Below are 18896 nucleotides of genomic sequence, written 5' to 3' on the forward strand. Positions count from 1 at the left end.
GGTATGTTTCTCTTGTTCTTCCGAACGACGTTGGGTTACAAAGAGAAGGTCATCCTGCTCAAAGTGCGGCTCGATCTCCTTCTGATTTGGAGGTCAGCTGGTGTTTGAGAGGAACAGCTAGTGGTTTACTCTCCAGTAAACAAAACCCGTCACGTGAACACACAATGCCAATAGAGCCATAATTCTCCCTCCTGGATTCACATTGTTACTAAAGGCAACTCTGACGTTACACAGGTGATTTTGAAATTTGACGTAGCTGTTCCTGAGAAAATCCCTTGGGAAAATGTTAGTCACATGATCTGGGCACAAAGTATGGAACTGCCTGTAGAGCGAGATTTGCTTCCTCAGCATAGAGGATCACCTGACCTCGCTCACCTTGTCCCTTTGTGCTCTCCTGTGCCACACAGGAAGGCGGGGTCAATTTTGTGCTCAGGGGGAAGGAAAATTGTCTAACACTTCCTCTTATGCTTAGTACACACCATGCAATTTCCTGTCAGATGGACGGGTCAGATCAATTATTTCAGACAGGTCAAGTCTGATTTCCGATCTTTTTTTTAAAAATTGATTTTATATAGAAGTGATTGAAAATTCGATCAGAAAAATGATCAGAAATCAGATTGGGCCTATCTGATGGGAAGTTGCATGGTGTGTACTAGGCAATTGGCTCCTCCCTGACTGCCTCACGTGGGTGGTGATAAGATAAAGGGAGGAGTTTGGGCAGCTCACACAATTGCTGTTTTCTCTCAGACAGTCAGCAACTGGCGTTGGCGAGGAAGACAGCTTTGCAAACTCAGCCGACCTGGTAATAAAAATGAGAAGTGTGAAAATAGTTTGTTTAAAGGGGATCCGAGATAAAAAAAAAAAAGTAACTTGTCTATGTATCTTATCTAAAGTTTAGATAGTTTACACAGCAAATCTAGCTGCAAACAGCTTCAAAAGTTTGATTATTTATTGCTGTGATACAATGAGAGCGGCTATGTTCTGTTTGTCACATTGTCACAGGCCTGAGGGCTGGAGATGCTATCAGCTTGCCTGTGTGTAAATTCAGTCCCCTCTCCTTCCTCCCTTCTCCCCTCTGCTTCTGAAATCAATGGCTAGTAACCTCCTCCTCCTGCCCAGACTGAGCTCCCATAAGCCCTTGCTACTGTGCCAAGGCACAAAAGGAGCCGTGGGCGAGGCTTGTTTAGTTTATGGGGAGTTAGAGTATTAAAACAAAACAAAAAAAAGTATATGGCTTGAGGATGAGGAATATAAACTATATGAAAGGAACACAATTATGCAATGAGTAAAAGTTTATCTCAGATCCACTGGGATATAATCCACGCAATATGCATTAAAGCTAGTGTTACCCGACATATAAAAACAAAAGTCAGATACTCACCTAAGGAGAGGGAAGGCTCTGAGTCCTAATGAGCCTTCCCTGTCCTCTCCCGGTGCCCGGTCCCGCGCAGGATCCCCAGCTTAAAGTGAACCAGAGACGAAGCACCCTCATGTATTTACCATATATATCAGTGGGAACATTAGAGACAACACCTACCCTGCTCTTTGTTTCATTCTTCACTGCTCAGCCTGCTTGTTATCAGCCCTGATAAAATCCCTGACTGAGCATTCAGTCTGGCTTTGCTCAGGAATCATTATAGCTGAGTCTGTCCTCTCAGATGTCTTTTCAAGCCAAAGCCTGCCCCCTTCTGGCTCTGCTATGACTCCGCTATAATAATTCCTGAGCAAAGCCAGACTGAATGCTCAGTTGGGGATTTTATCAGGGCTGCTAACAAGCAGGCTGAGCAGTGAAGAATGAAACAGAGAGCAGGTTAGGTGTTTTCTCTAATGTCCTCACTGATATATATGGTAAATACACGAGGGTGCTTCTTCTCTGGTTCACTTTAAGCCTGTGAAGTGAAGGAAACCTGTTGATACCATTATACACGTTGCTGTCATAGAATTGTTCCGTGTCTGACTCTGATGTTATGTTTCTTCCCTTTAAAATTCTATTGTTTATATACAGTATGTATGGAGTGAGATCAGATTCATAAATTGTATCCGCCCCTTCCTCCCTTACTGAGCTGCTCCCATTGGCCATCTGTCAGCATCTCTAGTCATGTGATATTGGCAACACGATTACTGGGCGGGTTTAGTGATGGTCGTGTCTTGGAGAACTCACAGAGAAGCATGTGATTTGTCTCATCAGCTGATAAATTTGCAAAGCTCTGATTTGCTGTGATTGCATACTGCTTTAGCACATGATCATGACTAGCAAATCGGAGACTTGCATATCCATCACCTGACCAAAATGATCACATGCTTCTCCATGAGTTCTTCTAGACGTGACCATGATCACTAGTTGGCACCAGTCTGCAATTAGTCTTGTGTATCTGTTTTTCGAAAGAGTTTAGCAGCGACTGAATGCGCCACCTGCAAAAGCCTGTGAAACCAGCCATAACAAACAAAAAAAAAACGCGTGCGCACATACACTCAAGCTGTCGATCTTCCACTAACCACTTACAGGCAGGAGGAAAGAGTGATGACTCATCAATGTGCAGCTGCTCTGCACTGTCCAGTTAGCATGCCCTAATTTATCTGCAATGCCAGAGTGCCCTGGAGAAAATTCAAGTTAGGCTTCTGACTTTATTTCCTGAGCTGTATAGTGCTACCTTAATATTATTTTAATCTAGAATTTATAGAACGCCGACATATAGCGCCACAGTGATGCACATAGTATAGTGTTTTGTCTCCTTATAGAACAAGCGACACCCATGCTTACCTAGAAATAAAAAACACATATATAAGTAGATAAATACTACTTCTACTTACATAACAGATGTATTGCGCTATCCACGTAATGATTCCTGTGAGTTTTCTAAAGAAAAAGCAGAAAATCCTATTCTAGGCAGTGGCCATCTTGCCAAGCTAATGCTGACATCATATCCTCCCTGACTCTTCTTTTCCCCCCTCCCTTCTCTTGCTCATTGTGTATTCATTAGCTGCCCTCCTCCCAGAGTATTCAGACACTCCCACTGAGGTGTATACTAGCAACTGCACTGTCTTATCCTCCAATCGCTGAGTCACCTTAGCCTTGCTTGTAAACACAAGTAATCAGAGGGTGTTTCAGATAAGCAGCTAGGCAGGGAAATACATGGAAGAGGCGAAATATATTATAGCTAAAAAGAACTCCCAGCATGCAACTGAATGGCAATGGCTATTAAAAGGCCAGTACTCCTAAAGTATGTGATAATGACAAACCATAACAGCAGAAAAAGTTTTGCAAGTTTTGAATGCATGATTAGCATTTTTATCACTTAATACACTCAGACCAGTTGCTGTTAAAATTTGATTTTTATGGTGACAATACTGCTTTAAAGTGGACCTGAACTCACGCACAGGACAGAAGGAAAACAGAGAGAAATGCACCCTGTATGTATTGAGAGAGTTTAGCCTGTCTAATTCCCCCTCATCTCATCACAAGTTGTAATTTGATCCCTCAACTGTGTCAGCTGGCTGCCACTGCAGAGAGGCTAATTTGAAAGCACAGGGTGTTAAAGAGACACTGAAGCGAAAAAAATATATATGATATTATGATTTGTATGTGTAGTACAGCTAAGAAATAAAACATTAAGATAAGATACATCAGTCTAATTGTTTCCAGTACAGGAAGAGATAAGAAACTCCAGTTGTTATCTCTATGCAAAAAAGCCATTAAGCTCTACGACTTTCAAAGTCGTGGAGAGGGCTGTTATCTGACTTTTATTATCTCAACTGTTCCTGAACTATTTACTTTTTCTCTGCCAGAGGAGAGGTCATTAGTTCACAGACTGCTCTGAAAGAATCATTTTGAATGCTGAGTGTTGTGTAATCTGCACATATTATAGAATGATGCAATGTTAGAAAAAACACTATATACCTGAAAATAAAAATATGAGAATATTTTCTTTGCTGCTAATCTTCTAGTACTTATTCATAGTACACAACCAATTCACTATATCATATTTTTTTTTCGCTTCAGTGTCTCTTTAATCTGTCTTGATCCATGAAAGCAGGAATTAGAAACACTGCAGATTTCTTGCAGGATTGAATCAGCTGTAACAAAGAAATGTTTTTTTCTTGAAAGGAATCATCAGGGAAAAAAATAAAAATCAGCCTTACTCACCTGGGGCTTTCTCCAGTCCTTTGCAGCCGACTGTCCCACACTGTCACCTCCGCTCTCTGCCGCCGTCCCGGGCTCCCCGCTCGGTGCAGAGGCTGACCTCGAGGTCGTCCTTACTGCGCCTGCGTCAAGCGCTGCTGTCAATCATGGCCATGTTGTCCGCGGCTTACTGCGCAGGTGCATAACTACTGTAAGCTGCTGACAACGTGGGCGTGATTGACAGCGGCGCTTGACGCAGACGCAGTAAGGACGACCTTGAGGTCGGCCTGAACAGGGTGCGGGGAGCCCGGGAGAGCGAAGCGGTCAGCGTGGGACAGTCTGCTGCAAGAGGCTGGAGAAAGCCCCAGGTGAGTAAAGCTGATTTTGCTGTTGCTTATCTATTAAAGCAGAGAGGAAGTTCTGAGTTCAGGTCCGCTTTAACTGTCTCTCAGCGGGGCTGACAATCTAATCCCTACCATAGTCATATGTCAATGTATGTATTGTGTAGTATAGGTATGGTAGTCTAGGGCCAATTTTAGGGGGAAGCCAATTAACTTATCTGTATGTTTTTGGGGTGTGAGAGGAAACACGAGTGCACGGAGGAAACCCACACAGACATGGGGAGAACATACAAACTCCACACAGATAGTGCCCTGGCTGGGATTTGAACCGGGGACCAATTGCTGCAAGGCGAGAGCGCTAACCACTACACCACCGTGCTGCCCATATCAAGATGTAGCGCTATTTTGTCAGGTGACACGTTGCACAAATACCACATTTTATTTGTGTTCTCAGCCATCTCCCTGGATTTCTGCTGTAACCATATCGAATATCCTTTTTTGTCCGTTTAACCGTCTGGCGGTCGTATCGGTGCGGTTTCTTCCTCCGCTCTGCCACCAGTCGAGTCCCCGATGACCTTGGCTGGTTGTTTGCTAAGGTGACAAATGGCTCGCCAGGTCCTCTTTTTGTGTGGGCTCGCCTGTTGCCTGCCTCCGGCTCTGCGCCTCCCCTTCTGCTGACTGCTGCAGAATTCCTTCCATCTCATGTCTCAGGGCTTTGATGCATATGTTCTGAAGGTGGCCACAGTGACTTTGGTCGCTAGCAGATGGTAAACCTTCAGGCTGCCACCGGCTACACTGGTGTTAAGTTGGAAAGTTAACGTTTGATGATGGATCAGCAGTGCATATGAAAGGATCCGACAAAAAGAAATGGCTTTAATTAAAAAAATTAGCATAGTAAATATATATATATTTTGCCATTTGTATGCAGTGATAATATCCAGAAATTATTTATTTCATTCAATTTTTTGTTTGGTGGAAAAAGCCAGCAGGCTCCACAGGGCGGGCCGTATTTAAAATACTTGAAAAGGTACAATAATGGGATGCGACTGCGTTAATCGAGCTGTACTTAAAGGGAACCTGTCACCGGCGGTGGAAGCATCTTCTTCCTCATCTGTTTTTGTTATGGGCCTTGTTTACTTTGCGGTGCCTGTTAGTTTTGCCAAATCATTCTGAAAGGTTTAATTTAAAGGAAATCTGAAGTCTAAAAAAAAAAAAAAGCAGTTTAGCATACCTGGGGCTTCTTGCAGCCGCCCTGTGCCCACGCCATCCTACCTTCACTCTCCAGTCAGCAGCGGTGACCCCCTCAAAGCTGGCCAGGCCACCCCTCTTACCAGTGTAGTCAGATGTCCCCCCCCCCCCCAGTATTAGCAGCTCTCCCCCAGTATAGATGGCCAAATGTGCCCCCCAGTTTTAGCAGCCCCCCTCCCCAGCATAGATAGCCAGATGTGCCCCCCCCCCAGTATTAGCAGCCCCCTTTTCCCAGCATAGATAGCCAGATGTGCCCCTAGTATTAGCAGCCCCCTCCCCAGCATAGATAGCCAGATGTGCCCCTAGTATTAGCAGCCCCCTCCCCAGCATAGATACCAGATGTGCACCCAGTTTTAGCAGCCACCCCCCCCCCCCCTCCCCAGTATAGACAGCCAGAGGTGCCCCCAGTATTAGCAGCCCCCTCCCCAGCATATGGTATTGGTCTAGGTCTCTGGAGGTCCCTTCACAATGGGAGTGGAGATCCTTAGGCCTGTAAAGAAGGGGAGGCTGGGAGCCCAATGGTGCAGTATCGTTAGATAGGTTAATGAATGGGGGATTGTGGGTAAGTTATACTCACAAGAATGGGTTGCAGTCCTGCAACCACCGTATAAACCTGCGGAAAATAACCGTTCCCGCTCGGTATCCCGGAACCTACTGGAACAGGGTGGTCGCTCTCCTCCTGTGGGCCTTTCCACTGGTTAGACAAGTATACAAGTGGAAAGTGCTAGCACCCCTTTTGGGGGTGTGGGTAACAACTGTTTTGGAGGTTTGGGGAGGCGCCCAGACTTCTATGCTAGTGGGTCTGAGTGTGGTTACTGCACATTGATTAAAAGGAGGCATCTTACCTCCAATGTAGACTCACTCAGATGGAATTGGGGAGTCTTTATTAAAAAGCCGTTATATTGTAGACAACGTGTTTCACAGGTCTCAGCCCGCTTCCTCAGGTCAATACAAACAACCTTATAAAGGAGTCGTGTGGGGCACGGGCGCCTTTTAGATCGCATCCGCCCGTGTCCCATGTAAGATATGCTATATTCTGTTTAGTTAATTGCCGTGTGCATTTCCCCAGCATAGATGGCCAGATGTGCCCCCAGTATTAGCAGCCCCCTCCCCAGCATAGATGGCCAGATGTGCCCCCAGTATTACCAGCCCCCTCTCCAGCATAGATAGCCAGATGTGCCCCCAGTATTAGCAGCCCCCTCCCCAGCATAGATGGCCAGATGTGTCCTCAGTATTACCAGCCCCCTCTCCAGCATAGATGGCCAGATGTGTCCCCAGTATTACCAGCCCCCTCCCCAGCATGGATAGCCAGATGTGCCCCCAGTTTTAGCAGCCCCTCCCCCTACCCAGCATGGATAACCAGATGTGCTCCCAGTATTAGCAGCCCCCCTCATAAGTCTGTTCACTAGTTGGTACACCTGGATTCCTCTTCAGCCCTGCCTGTAGCACAGTCTCATCTCTATGACCCCTACAGTAGTGCAGTCATCATAGAGATGGGACTGTGCAACAGAGATGACAAGTGACTGAAACGCGCTCTACGCTCCGGATCAGTGGTTTCACTCTGCGTCCAGTGCTTCACTTTGGTGTTTTCGCGCTGCGTTGGCATGGGCAACCGTGATCTGCCCAGTAGTCCTTTGCAAACGACCGGCAGATTCTGGTCGACGCATTGGGCACCTCTGATCTAGCGCATGTACAGTTGCTCCCCCCCCCCACATCGCTTAAAGGGGACCTAAAGTCAAATAAAGATTTACCTGGGGCTTCTACCAGCCCCCTGCAGCCATCCTGTGCCCTCGCCGGTCCTCAACTATCCTCCGGTCCCCCGCTGCGGCTTAGTTTCGGTTTCACTGACTGGGAGTGGGCCACTGCGTCTGCACAGTCCTGGCCACGCGTATCCTCCTTCGCGTCCCGTCCGCAATAGCATTCTGCATAGGTGCAGGAGGCTATTGTGGACAGGAACACGAAGAAGGATACGTGTGGCCAGGGCTGCACAGGCGCAGTGGCCCACCAACTCCCAGCCGCGGGAGGGGACCCGAGGATCGTTCAGGACCGGTGAGGGCACAGGACGGCTGAAGGGGGCTGGTAGAAGCCACAGTTAAGTCAAACTGTTTTTCCTTATTAGACTTTAGGAACACCTGATCAATCCCAGAATGGCACTGTTCTTCTCTCGCTGGCCAGAAGTCGCTCCACGGATGGCATAGTGATGGGTCTGTGCTGCACTTGGCCCTGAACTTTTGCTGAGGGATTGAGTCCCTGATCCCTGCTGACGATAGTACTCAAGTGTGTACATAAAGCTTCACTCACTACACCCATTATCATCCAACTAGGGTAGATCTGAGAACTTGTGCAGATATTAAAGTGGACCCAAATTAAAAATACAAGATTTCAGAAATAAAATCTATTTTCTAAATTATAATAATAAATAGCAGCCTTTGTTCAGCTGCATGATGACAGATATAAAATATTTGACATTTATTGGAGGAACCCCTCCCTTCCTTTCATATTGCTGGGACAGAATCCGGCAGACTGGTGGAGTAGATGGTGTCCGGCAATGGAGGAATTGCTAATGGCTGCCACCTGTATAACCCTAGTTATGCAAAGAGAAGGATGAAAAGCATGCACTGAAATGCTCATAGGCTTGAAGGAGTGTTTGTTTATCTTTGTATCTGTCAGAGTGGCTCAACTAAATATTTTGAATTAAAAAATGTTTGGTTTAAGTCCTCTTTAAGAAGGCAAGGGGGGTGTGGGGGTGTGGCTACTCTTACCTATCTTTTGTTCTTCTGGTCGTTGTGCGATCCAGAAAGAAGATGACTGGGTCTCCACCTGGATTTCTAAGAATTTTAGCTATTTATTTCATCATATCCTAGCAAAAGACCAATCTTTGTGTAACCTTTGATGGTTCAGTGAATGCCTTTCTTACTTCTCCATGCATTCCATGGGACTTTGGCTAGCCCCTCCCCAACCGCTCTGCCAGGCCACATTCTCCACTTCATTAGTTATTACAGATTACAGGAGGGAGTGTGATTGGCTCCTCCCACAGCTGGGACGACGAATGGCAACCTTTGCCACACCCTCTCCATTTCCCTAAGTGAAAAACGGCTTAAGTGGGAGATTTAGCGACGCCTCTTTCCACTGACAACAAGCCAAGTAATGGGATCTTGCCATGATGCTGAGAGATTTAGCCACACTTCTTTCCACTCAGAACAAGCCAAGTAATGGGATCTTGTCATGATACTGGGAGATTTAGCCACACCTCTTTCCACTCAGAACAGGCCAAGAAATGGGATCTTGCCATGATACTGGGAGATTTAGCCCCACCTCTTTCTACTGAGAACAGGCTAAGTAATGGGATCTTGCCAAGATACTGAGAGATTTAGCCACACCTCTTTCTACTGAGAACAGGCTAAGTAATGGGATCTTGCCAAGATACTAAGAATAAGCCACGCCTCTTTCCACTCAGAACAAGTCAACTAATGGGTTCTTGCCATGATACTGACTGATTTAACCACGCCTCTTTCCACTCAGAACAAACCAAGTAATGGGATCTTGCCATGATACTGGGAGATTTAGCCACACCTCTTTCTACTGAGAACAAGCCAAATAATGGGATCTTGCCAAGATACTGGGAGATTTAGCCACACCTCTTTCCACTCAGAACAAGCCAAGTAATGGGATCTTGCCATGATACTGAGAGATTTAGCCACACCTCTTTCCACTGACAACAAGCCAAATAATGGGATCTTGCCATGATGCTGAGATATTTAGCCACACCTCTTTCTACTGAGAACAAGCCAAATAATGGGATCTTGCCATGATGCTGAGAGATTTAGCCACACCTCTTTACACTGAGAACAAGCCACGTAATGGGATCATGCCATGATACTGAGAATTAGCCACACCTCTTTCCACTCAGAACAATCCATGTAATGGGATCTTGCCATGACACTGGACCCCACCCCCCATGGTCGTCACAAAACCGCTGATGTTTGGAACAAGATTCTGGTCACCAACAGTTTTTTAGTGTTTCCGACTAATATTTATGTGGTTTTTAGTACGACTAGTTTTATGTGGTGAATGAGGTATGCCAGGTTATGTTTTTTTGTTTTTGTTTTGTTTTTATTTTAAACGGCGACCAAAGTTCCACTTCCTAAATTGCTAAACAATTTCGTGATAACTTCAGGAGGAGAGATCTTATGTCCGCCAGCCCCAAGAACTCATTCGCTCTCCACGTACACATCTTGTGTTCCAAGCGACAATAGGCTGAACAAAAAAAAAATGACGTGAAATTAAATAACGCCGTCTTTAATGACACCTAATTAAGAGCCTGAAAAGCCTCCGGGTGGTTGCGGCACTTGTGTGGTTTTTCACGTATCATTGTATCGGCAGCGCCGCTATTCATGGCATTGTGCGCCGGTGCTATAGAGCAGATGAGGCGGTCTCATAATAGCCGTCATTTCGCGGCTTACTATAGCCCCCGTGTATCGGCTTTGTCCCTTATTGTACGCCAGGCGAATGTACGTGGCGAAACCGCAGGCGAGACGAAGAAATAAAAAAAAACTCCGGGGGGCGGCGGGAGGAATCCATTAATTGTTTTTTGCTAGGTGTTCTATCGAAAGCAATTATTTTTTCCTGGTTGTTAATTGTCCTTTGCTAGTACGCCGTATCGGGGAACACAAGATCGTATTAATAGGAGCCTTTCACTGGAAGGACAATGGGGCAAAATGAGATTTTTGTCTTTCTAGATTGCGGAATAAAGCGTCGGTCTGCTGTTATATTTTTTCTCCTCTCGCTCTCTCTCTCCTCTCTTGGAATATTGCTGGCAGGAGAAGCGGTTCCTATCCGAGGGGTTATCGTCGCTCTCTGTCCTTTATGTCGACAGCTTCATTAGGAGTTGGACTTGAGTCAGGACGGCATAAAAAAGGGAGAGGGAAGGCTTGGCGCCATGTGATCCGCGGTGGATGGAGCCATCATCGTATTAATACACCGCCGCAGAATTGTTCATTAAGAAGGGACTTGTGCTAAGAGTGATGCATGCTGAATATGAACTCCTCCAGATGGTCCGAGCCCAGAGTTTCCTTCATACGAGGACATATCTCCCAGCGCTTCTGCTGGATGCCTTTCCTACTCGCCTCACTTAAAGTGGACCTGTCACATGCTGCCTAATTTATGGAGAAAAAAAAATTAAAAATGATTTTAGTTTTCGATAGTGTGAAGGTTTTTTACTGCAGTTTGTAACTCCACCGTAAGGACCTGCCCCAATCATTTTCCTGTTCCTGTGACCAACACAGAACTCGAAGGTCAAACTACCTTCATTTATTTTATTCCTTCCCTGGCTTTTCGGTTTCTTAAGATCAGGCAACTTGGCGGCCAATCGACCATCCAATTCGAATATTATAATCGAATTGACTAAAAATTGGTGCTGCCGAGTTCATGCCCGATCGATAAAGCAACTAATTTCGGGACGGAAATTGGTCGCATTGTCGATCTCGCATGCCGCAAGATGTCGGGCCGAAGTCGGTTGGTCGAGTGTGCGGCGGCCGATTTCGGAAAAAGCGGCGAGACAACGAACCCCCAGCTGCAATGTATAAATGTGCCCCCGTGTGTGCATTTATACGTTACCTGTCCTGTAGCAGTCTCCGCGCGGTGTCCGTAACCTCCGGGCAGCTCTCCGTACACGCTACTGACGCATAGTGTCTGATGTCGGTGCATAGTGTCTGACGTCGGCGCATAGTGTCTGACGTCGGTGCATAGTGTCTGATGTCGGCGCATAGTGTCTGACGTCGGCGCATAGTGTCTGACGTCGGTGCATAGTGTCTGATGTCGGCGCATAGTGTCTGACGTCGGCGCATAGTGTCTGACGTCGGTGCATAGTGTCTGATGTCGGCGCATAGTGTCTGATGTCGGTGCATAGTGTCTGACGTCGGTGCATAGTGTCTGATGTCGGTGCATAGTGTCTGATGTCGGTGCATAGTGTCTGATGTCGGCGCATAGTGTCTGACGTCGGCGCATAGTGTCTGACGTCGGTGCATAGTGTCTGATGTCGGCGCATAGTGTCTGATGTCGGTGCATAGTGTCTGACGTCGGTGCATAGTGTCTGACGTCGGTGCATAGTGTCTGACGTCGGTGCATAGTGTCTGATGTCGGCGCATAGTGTCTGACGTCGGCGCATAGTGTCTGACGTCGGTGCATAGTGTCTGATGTCGGCGCATAGTGTCTGATGTCGGCGCATAGTGTCTGACGTCGGTGCATAGTGTCTGATGTCGGTGCATAGTGTCTGATGTCGGTGCATAGTGTCTGACGTCGGCGCATAGTGTCTGACGTCGGTGCATAGTGTCTGATGTCGGCGCATAGTGTCTGACGTCGGTGCATAGTGTCTGATGTCGGTGCATAGTGTCTGATGTCGGCGCATAGTGTCTGACGTCGGTGCATAGTGTCTGATGTCGGTGCATAGTGTCTGATGTCGGTGCATAGTGTCTGACGTCGGCGCATAGTGTCTGACGTCGGTGCATAGTGTCTGATGTCGGCGCATAGTGTCTGACGTCGGTGCATAGTGTCTGATGTCGGTGCATAGTGTCTGATGTCGGTGCATAGTGTCTGACGTCGGCGCATAGTGTCTGACGTCGGTGCATAGTGTCTGACGTCGGTGCATAGTGTCTGATGTCGGTGCATAGTGTCTGATGTCGGTGCATAGTGTCTGACGTCGGCGCATAGTGTCTGACGTCGGTGCATAGTGTCTGATGTCGGTGCATAGTGTCTGATGTCGGTGCATAGTGTCTGACGTCGGCGCATAGTGTCTGACGTCGGTGCATAGTGTCTGACGTCGGTGCATAGTGTCTGATGTCGGTGCATAGTGTCTGACGTCGGTGCATAGTGTCTGACGTCGGTGCATAGTGTCTGATGTCGGTGCATAGTGTCTGATGTCGGTGCATAGTGTCTGATGTCGGTGCATAGTGTCTGACGTCGGTGCATAGTGTCTGATGTCGGTGCATAGTGTCTGATGTCGGTGCATAGTGTCTGATGTCGGTGCATAGTGTCTGATGTCGGTGCATAGTGTCTGATGTCGGTGCATAGTGTCTGACGTCGGTGCATAGTGTCTGACGTCGGTGCATAGTGTCTGACGTCGGTGCATAGTGTCTGACGTCGGCGCATAGTGTCTGACGTCGGTGCATAGTGTCTGATGTCGGCGCATAGTGTCTGACGTCGGCGCATAGTGTCTGATGTCGGTGCATAGTGTCTGATGTCGGCGCATAGTGTCTGACGTCGGTGCATAGTGTCTGATGTCGGTGCATAGTGTCTGATGTCGGTGCATAGTGTCTGACGTCGGCGCATAGTGTCTGACGTCGGTGCATAGTGTCTGATGTCGGCGCATAGTGTCTGACGTCGGTGCATAGTGTCTGATGTCGGTGCATAGTGTCTGATGTCGGTGCATAGTGTCTGACGTCGGCGCATAGTGTCTGACGTCGGTGCATAGTGTCTGACGTCGGTGCATAGTGTCTGATGTCGGTGCATAGTGTCTGATGTCGGTGCATAGTGTCTGACGTCGGCGCATAGTGTCTGACGTCGGTGCATAGTGTCTGATGTCGGTGCATAGTGTCTGATGTCGGTGCATAGTGTCTGACGTCGGCGCATAGTGTCTGACGTCGGTGCATAGTGTCTGATGTCGGTGCATAGTGTCTGATGTCGGTGCATAGTGTCTGACGTCGGTGCATAGTGTCTGACGTCGGTGCATAGTGTCTGATGTCGGTGCATAGTGTCTGATGTCGGTGCATAGTGTCTGATGTCGGTGCATAGTGTCTGATGTCGGTGCATAGTGTCTGATGTCGGTGCATAGTGTCTGACGTCGGTGCATAGTGTCTGACGTCGGTGCATAGTGTCTGATGTCGGTGCATAGTGTCTGACGTCGGTGCATAGTGTCTGACGTCGGTGCATAGTGTCTGACGTCGGTGCATAGTGTCTGATGTCGGTGCATAGTGTCTGATGTCGGTGCATAGTGTCTGACGTCGGTGCATAGTGTCTGACGTCGGTGCATAGTGTCTGATGTCGGTGCATAGTGTCTGATGTCGGTGCATAGTGTCTGATGTCGGTGCATAGTGTCTGATGTCGGTGCATAGTGTCTGATGTCGGTGCATAGTGTCTGACGTCGGTGCATAGTGTCTGATGTCGGTGCATAGTGTCTGATGTCGGTGCATAGTGTCTGACGTCGGTGCATAGTGTCTGACGTCGGTGCATAGTGTCTGACGTCGGTGCATAGTGTCTGATGTCGGTGCATAGTGTCTGATGTCGGTGCATAGTGTCTGACGTCGGTGCATAGTGTCTGATGTCGGTGCATAGTGTCTGATGTCGGTGCATAGTGTCTGATGTCGGTGCATAGTGTCTGACGTCGGTGCATAGTGTCTGATGTCGGTGCATAGTGTCTGATGTCGGTGCATAGTGTCTGACGTCGGTGCATAGTGTCTGACGTCGGTGCATAGTGTCTGATGTCGGTGCATAGTGTCTGATGTCGGTGCATAGTGTCTGATGTCGGTGCATAGTGTCTGACGTCGGTGCATAGTGTCTGATGTCGGTGCATAGTGTCTGATGTCGGTGCATAGTGTCTGACGTCGGTGCATAGTGTCTGACGTCGGTGCATAGTGTCTGATGTCGGTGCATAGTGTCTGACGTCGGTGCATAGTGTCTGACGTCGGTGCATAGTGTCTGACGTCGGTGCATAGTGTCTGACGTCGGTGCATAGTGTCTGACGTCGGTGCATAGTGTCTGATGTCGGTGCATAGTGTCTGATGTCGGTGCATAGTGTCTGATGTCGGTGCATAGTGTCTGATGTCGGTGCATAGTGTCTGATGTCGGTGCATAGTGTCTGACGTCGGTGCATAGTGTCTGACGTCGGTGCATAGTGTCTGACGTCGGTGCATAGTGTCTGACGTCGGTGCATAGTGTCTGACGTCGGCGCATAGTGTCTGACGTCGGCGCATAGTGTCTGACGTCGGCGCATAGTGTCTGACGTCGGTGCATAGTGTCTGATGTCGGTGCATAGTGTCTGATGTCGGCGCATAGTGTCTGACGTCGGTGCATAGTGTCTGATGTCGGTGCATAGTGTCTGAAGTCGGTGCATAGTGTCTGACGTCGGCGCATAGTGTCTGACGTCGGTGCATAGTGTCTGATGTCGGCGCATAGTGTCTGACGTCGGTGCATAGTGTCTGATGTCGGTGCATAGTGTCTGATGTCGGTGCATAGTGTCTGACGTCGGTGCATAGTGTCTGATGTCGGTGCATAGTGTCTGATGTCGGTGCATAGTGTCTGATGTCGGTGCATAGTGTCTGATGTCGGTGCATAGTGTCTGACGTCGGCGCATAGTGTCTGACGTCGGTGCATAGTGTCTGACGTCGGTGCATAGTGTCTGACGTCGGTGCATAGTGTCTGACGTCGGCGCATAGTGTCTGACGTCGGCGCATAGTGTCTGATGTCGGTGCATAGTGTCTGATGTCGGTGCATAGTGTCTGATGTCGGTGCATAGTGTCTGACGTCGGTGCATAGTGTCTGACGTCGGTGCATAGTGTCTGACGTCGGTGCATAGTGTCTGATGTCGGTGCATAGTGTCTGACGTCGGTGCATAGTGTCTGACGTCGGTGCATAGTGTCTGACGTCGGTGCATAGTGTCTGATGTCGGTGCATAGTGTCTGATGTCGGTGCATAGTGTCTGATGTCGGTGCATAGTGTCTGATGTCGGTGCATAGTGTCTGACGTCGGTGCATAGTGTCTGACGTCGGTGCATAGTGTCTGACGTCGGTGCATAGTGTCTGACGTCGGTGCATAGTGTCTGACGTCGGCGCATAGTGTCTGACGTCGGCGCATAGTGTCTGACGTCGGCGCATAGTGTCTGACGTCGGTGCATAGTGTCTGACGTCGGTGCATAGTGTCTGACGTCGGCGCATAGTGTCTGACGTCGGTGCATAGTGTCTGATGTCGGTGCATAGTGTCTGAAGTCGGTGCATAGTGTCTGACGTCGGCGCATAGTGTCTGACGTCGGTGCATAGTGTCTGATGTCGGCGCATAGTGTCTGACGTCGGTGCATAGTGTCTGATGTCGGTGCATAGTGTCTGATGTCGGTGCATAGTGTCTGACGTCGGTGCATAGTGTCTGATGTCGGTGCATAGTGTCTGATGTCGGTGCATAGTGTCTGATGTCGGTGCATAGTGTCTGACGTCGGCGCATAGTGTCTGACGTCGGTGCATAGTGTCTGATGTCGGTGCATAGTGTCTGACGTCGGTGCATAGTGTCTGACGACGGTGCATAGTGTCTGACGTCGGCGCATAGTGTCTGACGTCGGCGCATAGTGTCTGATGTCGGTGCATAGTGTCTGATGTCGGTGCATAGTGTCTGACGTCGGTGCATAGTGTCTGACGTCGGTGCATAGTGTCTGATGTCGGTGCATAGTGTCTGATGTCGGTGCATAGTGTCTGATGTCGGTGCATAGTGTCTGATGTCGGTGCATAGTGTCTGATGTCGGTGCATAGTGTCTGACGTCGGTGCATAGTGTCTGACGTCGGTGCATAGTGTCTGACGTCGGTGCATAGTGTCTGACGTCGGTGCATAGTGTCTGACGTCGGTGCATAGTGTCTGACGTCGGTGCATAGTGTCTGACGTCGGTGCATAGTGTCTGATGTCGGTGCATAGTGTCTGATGTCGGTGCATAGTGTCTGACGTCGGTGCATAGTGTCTGACGTCGGTGCATAGTGTCTGATGTCGGTGCATAGTGTCTGATGTCGGTGCATAGTGTCTGATGTCGGTGCATAGTGTCTGACGTCGGTGCATAGTGTCTGACGTCGGTGCATAGTGTCTGATGTCGGTGCATAGTGTCTGACGTCGGTGCATAGTGTCTGACGTCGGTGCATAGTGTCTGACGTCGGTGCATAGTGTCTGATGTCGGTGCATAGTGTCTGATGTCGGTGCATAGTGTCTGATGTCGGTGCATAGTGTCTGACGTCGGTGCATAGTGTCTGATGTCGGTGCATAGTGTCTGATGTCGGTGCATAGTGTCTGATGTCGGTGCATAGTGTCTGACGTCGGTGCATAGTGTCTGACGTCGGTGCATAGTGTCTGATGTCGGTGCATAGTGTCTGACGTCGGTGCATAGTGTCTGACGTCGGTGCATAGTGTCTGATGTCGGTGCATAGTGTCTGATGTCGGTGCATAGTGTCTGATGTCGGTGCATAGTGTCTGATGTCGGTGCATAGTGTCTGAAGTCGGTGCATAGTGTCTGACGTCGGTGCATAGTGTCTGACGTCGGTGCATAGTGTCTGACGTCGGCGCATAGTGTCTGACGTCGGCGCATAGTGTCTGACGTCGGTGCATAGTGTCTGACGTCGGTGCATAGTGTCTGACGTCGGTGCATAGTGTCTGACGTCGGTGCATAGTGTCTGACGTCGGTGCATAGTGTCTGACGTCGGTGCATAGTGTCTGACGTCGGTGCATAGTGTCTGACGTCGGTGCATAGTGTCTGATGTCGGTGCATAGTGTCTGACGTCGGTGCATAGTGTCTGACGTCGGTGCATAGTGTCTGACGTCGGTGCATAGTGTCTGATGTCGGTGCATAGTGTCTGATGTCGGTGCATAGTGTCTGATGTCGGTGCATAGTGTCTGATGTCGGTGCATAGTGTCTGACGTCGGTGCATAGTGTCTGACGTCGGTGCATAGTGTCTGACGTCGGTGCATAGTGTCTGACGTCGGTGCATAGTGTCTGACGTCGGCGCATAGTGTCTGACGTCGGTGCATAGTGTCTGATGTCGGCGCATAGTGTCTGACGTCGGTGCATAGTGTCTGACGTCGGTGCATAGTGTCTGATGTCGGCGCATAGTGTCTGACGTCGGTGCATAGTGTCTGATGTCGGTGCATAGTGTCTGAAGTCGGTGCATAGTGTCTGACGTCGGCGCATAGTGTCTGACGTCGGTGCATAGTGTCTGATGTCGGCGCATAGTGTCTGACGTCGGTGCATAGTGTCTGATGTCGGTGCATAGTGTCTGATGTCGGTGCATAGTGTCTGACGTCGGTGCATAGTGTCTGATGTCGGTGCATAGTGTCTGATGTCGGTGCATAGTGTCTGATGTCGGTGCATAGTGTCTGACGTCGGCGCATAGTGTCTGACGTCGGTGCATAGTGTCTGATGTCGGTGCATAGTGTCTGACGTCGGTGCATAGTGTCTGACGACGGTGCATAGTGTCTGACGTCGGCGCATAGTGTCTGACGTCGGCGCATAGTGTCTGATGTCGGTGCATAGTGTCTGATGTCGGTGCATAGTGTCTGACGTCGGTGCATAGTGTCTGACGTCGGTGCATAGTGTCTGATGTCGGTGCATAGTGTCTGATGTCGGTGCATAGTGTCTGATGTCGGTGCATAGTGTCTGATGTCGGTGCATAGTGTCTGACGTCGGTGCATAGTGTCTGACGTCGGTGCATAGTGTCTGACGTCGGTGCATAGTGTCTGACGTCGGTGCATAGTGTCTGACGTCGGTGCATAGTGTCTGACGTCGGTGCATAGTGTCTGACGTCGGTGCATAGTGTCTGATGTCGGTGCATAGTGTCTGATGTCGGTGCATAGTGTCTGACGTCGGTGCATAGTGTCTGACGTCGGTGCATAGTGTCTGATGTCGGTGCATAGTGTCTGATGTCGGTGCATAGTGTCTGATGTCGGTGCATAGTGTCTGACGTCGGTGCATAGTGTCTGATGTCGGTGCATAGTGTCTGATGTCGGTGCATAGTGTCTGACGTCGGTGCATAGTGTCTGACGTCGGTGCATAGTGTCTGACGTCGGTGCATAGTGTCTGATGTCGGTGCATAGTGTCTGATGTCGGTGCATAGTGTCTGATGTCGGTGCATAGTGTCTGACGTCGGTGCATAGTGTCTGATGTCGGTGCATAGTGTCTGATGTCGGTGCATAGTGTCTGATGTCGGTGCATAGTGTCTGACGTCGGTGCATAGTGTCTGACGTCGGTGCATAGTGTCTGATGTCGGTGCATAGTGTCTGACGTCGGTGCATAGTGTCTGACGTCGGTGCATAGTGTCTGATGTCGGTGCATAGTGTCTGATGTCGGTGCATAGTGTCTGATGTCGGTGCATAGTGTCTGATGTCGGTGCATAGTGTCTGATGTCGGTGCATAGTGTCTGACGTCGGTGCATAGTGTCTGACGTCGGTGCATA

General features: G+C 49.0%; 1 protein-coding gene across 3 annotated transcripts in view; it reads left to right on the forward strand.

Annotated features, from left to right (window-relative positions):
* RPS6KC1 (ribosomal protein S6 kinase C1) overlaps positions 1–18896 on the forward strand; it is a 224987-nt gene that overhangs the window by 104502 nt on the left and 101589 nt on the right. The window lies entirely within an intron of this gene.

Source organism: Hyperolius riggenbachi, chromosome 4 (assembly GCF_040937935.1).
Source record: "Hyperolius riggenbachi isolate aHypRig1 chromosome 4, aHypRig1.pri, whole genome shotgun sequence".
NCBI lineage: Eukaryota > Metazoa > Chordata > Amphibia > Anura > Hyperoliidae > Hyperolius > Hyperolius riggenbachi.